The 3,129-nt window shown below is 37.7% G+C and overlaps 1 protein-coding gene across 7 annotated transcripts in view; it reads right to left on the bottom strand.

Annotated features, from left to right (window-relative positions):
* Positions 1 to 892: 892 nt before the first annotated feature.
* Positions 893 to 3,129, bottom strand: part of RBFOX1 (RNA binding protein, fox-1 homolog (C. elegans) 1) — a 271,893-nt gene continuing 269,656 nt past the window's right edge. For all 7 annotated transcript variants that reach the window (XM_009324718.1, XM_009324716.1, XM_009324722.1 and 4 more), the window contains one exon: positions 893 to 3,129. This exon is cut by the window's right edge and continues 400 nt beyond it. The gene's annotated coding sequence lies outside the window, so the exon portion shown is untranslated.

Raw genomic sequence — 3,129 nt, 5'->3', positions numbered from 1 at the left:
TATTTGCTATGACTTGGACGACAGAGCTGGGAGTGACAGGAAGGAGCCTTCCAGAACTGCAGAAATTCCACTGTTGGTTTCAGATCAACAGCGTTATCTCTCCTTCCTCTCCTGTACTTGAAGGTGCACAGAAATAGAAGCTGTCCATGAAAAAGACAGCTAAACAGAAGGCTAACTCCCATCTGCCACCGGAGAGAAGTGGTGCAGGGCCCAGATGAGAGCAGCGGGCACATACTCGTAGCAACTGGCCCTCCCCAGTAATTGGTGCTCCCTGAGCAGCACTTGGCTGAGCAGCTACAGTCACATTTCATCTCAGAGGTCAGGTGCAGATCAGTGGTATTTTTGTGATCCACTTAGATGAAATGTCCTGTTTAAATGCAGTCAGTTTGGAAGATGCCTTTTTTTCTTCCTACGAACAAAAACCAATTCCTCCTCATGTATCACGCAGTGTTGCCTGAAAAATACATCTGATAGGGGATTAAACTTGCCTTTTTGGGAAGCAAACCTTCAACCCGGTCCCGTGCTGAGTCTCATCACTCTGGCCTCTGACTGAAAAGCAGCAGCAGCCAAGCTTGGGCCCGCTGATGAGGTTATTGCCCCCCTCCCATAGACACACACAGCACCGGCACGCACGCAGACGGACACACACACGCCCGGCAGCCCCACTCCCTGGGCAGGAGCACCGGGCGCACAGGGCAGGCACTAACCTCATCAGGCTCCTCTGCCCAGCCAGGCTCCCAAACACCGCTTCCAGGCAGTAAAAAAGCTGTGAACCTTGTCAATAGTACATCTCTTTATAAGTATATTGTGTACAGTACAGATGGTGCAACTGTGGATAGCTCTTCAACCAACACAGTAAAAAAGAAAAGCAAAATGACTTTGAACACCAACGTATTTTTACCTTTTCAGACTAAGCTTTTATTTTGATATTACAAACCATTTTTCTTTATTCACAAATCACGCTTGTGATATAAACACTAATTTCTAAAGACAGATATACACATTTTCTGGGTTTGTAAGGTGGTTTTTTAAATCTTTTTAGAAGTCACTATATTCCACATATGGTAGTAATAATTTTTTTCATAAGTCATATTATCAGTAGTTATTTATATAAGTGAAAACATTCCCAATATATATTGTAAAAAAATTTCAAATGCTTTTCTTACATAACTATTTCAGACATACATTTTAAAATTACTATGAGGAGTACTGTAGGAGCTTTATAAACAAAATATTTTGTAATATGGGCTGCACCCTCAACCTTTCAAGATTATTTTAATAGACTAAAACGCCATATAATCATTCGGAGAGTGGGAGTTGTAAAGCCATCTCATGAAAATTAAAATTGCAAATAAATTCTGTTATTCCCCACGTTAGACATTTTGTGTGTGCAATTCCAAAAAAGATGTATCATCCACACTTTGAATTGGAAGCCTAACATTTGGTAAACATTTTTTCAAGTTGCTTTTATCGCGGTGTTTAAATGAAATATACTTTTTTTTTTTTTAATAGGAGGCTTGTCTCGTATATCTTATATAATAAATGTGGGGATTGAACTCTCAATAAATTTCAGTTCATTCCCTCACCAGTATAAATATATGTTACTGCCCCATTTTTCATTGATTAATATAGTCTCTTTCTCTCTCTGTTTCAATTTTAAAGATAATTTATTTTTCATTCTTAGATATAAATGCTACAGAAACTTTGTTTTCAAATCTTGTGAAACTTTATTGATGGTTATTGTTCAACTGATCATACTGCATGCACATACGATGACAAAGAGAAAGCCTGATCACAAACACTTTTTTTAAAGCAGAGTTGTTATAGCAAGTTGGCAGGTTCACAGCGGTGAGTTGATAATTTACTAAGGTGCTTGCCAGTAGGCACGCACAGTACACATGAGGATATAACTATCTGCAGCAAAACTGTAGCGAGACAGTTTTCTGCTTTATTTATTTAAATACAAAAACAAGAAGACCCGTGACAAACACCCCAACTTAGGTTAACTTGTAAACAGGACAACATGGAAAGAGTCCAAACATATGCACAGACAAACTGCAATTTTTCAACTATGCTTGAAACTGCCACCCGGGCATCTGCTGGGCTGCACCTGTCCGTGACCCAGACAAGCAGCCTTCTCCAGTCAGTGCTCCATCGGAAGAAGGTCCCTCTTTTGTCCCAGTTGAAAAGTTGTCTTGGGCCCGATATTTAGCGAAATGGCCTTGGTTTGAAAATCAAATAGGGGCAAGTTGTCATGCCTTGAAAAATTGCAGATTGTTTACACGACACAGTCATGTTTCAAAAAGTACCAAGCTGATGAAAATACCATGATTATCTCTACTCAATGATTGCAATACTTGTAAAATGCTTATATAAATCTGAATATGATTATCATATAATTCCATAAAAATGATACGTCTGTCTCTAACAGTTGGTCTACTAGGCTAAATCTAAAGCATCATAGGCTGTGTATTTCTAGAACTTAACAACTCCACTGCACGGATGTAAATTTTATACATTTTTTTTTTTTTTACTGGTACAAAGAATTTAAGTTTTTATTACTTTCTTTTTTGGAAAAAAAAGAAAAAAATAGAAACAGTGCTTTTATCACCTTTTTATTATTGTTTTTTTCCCTCCCATAATATAAAAGTCAGCAATGATATCAATAATTTATTTTACTGGAAGAAATATAAAAAGAATGCTTGTTAATGGTCTAACTAGCAGTTTTTGCCTAAATAACTAGTTATGGATAAATAGCTGAATACTGCCTGGTGGAATGCTTTAAAAGGGTGCCTTCGGACAGCTTTTAATCCGATTTTTATGTACAAGTGTCAAGAAAAGCACCCCTAATAAGAACATAACCTTTGGCTTTGAACAAACAGTGAATAATTTAAGACAGCTGATATATGATAGTTGGTGCAGTGGGGCCCCTTTTTGCTTCATAATTAATATTTTAGCCAAACCCCATTCCCATGTCCCCAATTTCCCCCCTCCCTCCCATAAACTAAAATAAATGTAGATGCAGAAAAAAATGACTACTGTAGTCACTTACACTCTTACAAAACATGTGATAACCCCAATAGCTTAATATTCAGCATATATAATTCATTTACATGATATAGCACTCTT

The sequence above is a fragment of the Pygoscelis adeliae genome, unplaced genomic scaffold (genome assembly GCF_000699105.1).
Source record: "Pygoscelis adeliae isolate BGI_AS28 unplaced genomic scaffold, ASM69910v1 Scaffold85, whole genome shotgun sequence".
Taxonomy (NCBI): domain Eukaryota; kingdom Metazoa; phylum Chordata; class Aves; order Sphenisciformes; family Spheniscidae; genus Pygoscelis; species Pygoscelis adeliae.
Note: the sequence above shows the minus strand (reverse complement) of the source record. Positions and strands in the feature narration are given on the sequence as shown.